The following is a 391-nucleotide window of genomic DNA, read 5'->3' on the forward strand; positions in this document are numbered from 1 at the left end:
GTGGCTCTAAGGGAGCCATTCTTATAACAACTCTTTCTTTGGTCCCAAGAGGGTTACCCCAGGGCTGATGGGAGAGTGAAAGCAATGAACAATGATGTGAGCAATGAAGATAAAATGGTCACTGCCTTCCTAGTTTCCCTGGCTGCAGAAAGATCTTTTGTATCTCTCTTTCTTTCTCCTCCTCTCCCCCCACCCCAAAGCAGAAGGAACTAGGGCTCCTGTTTTCTATGCCCCTGCCTGGCTGGCCCCTCTTCACCCCTTTCAGGCCAGAGATGAGAGCAAACACCTTACAATGTGCGCTGGTGGTGGCGGTACGAGGTGGTGGGACCTTTGCAGATGGCAGCCAGTGGGACATATCTTCAGCCTTCTACACAGCATCCATACAGTCAGC

This window comes from Erinaceus europaeus, chromosome 3 (genome assembly GCF_950295315.1).
Source record: "Erinaceus europaeus chromosome 3, mEriEur2.1, whole genome shotgun sequence".
In the NCBI taxonomy this organism is placed as follows: Eukaryota; Metazoa; Chordata; class Mammalia; order Eulipotyphla; family Erinaceidae; genus Erinaceus; species Erinaceus europaeus.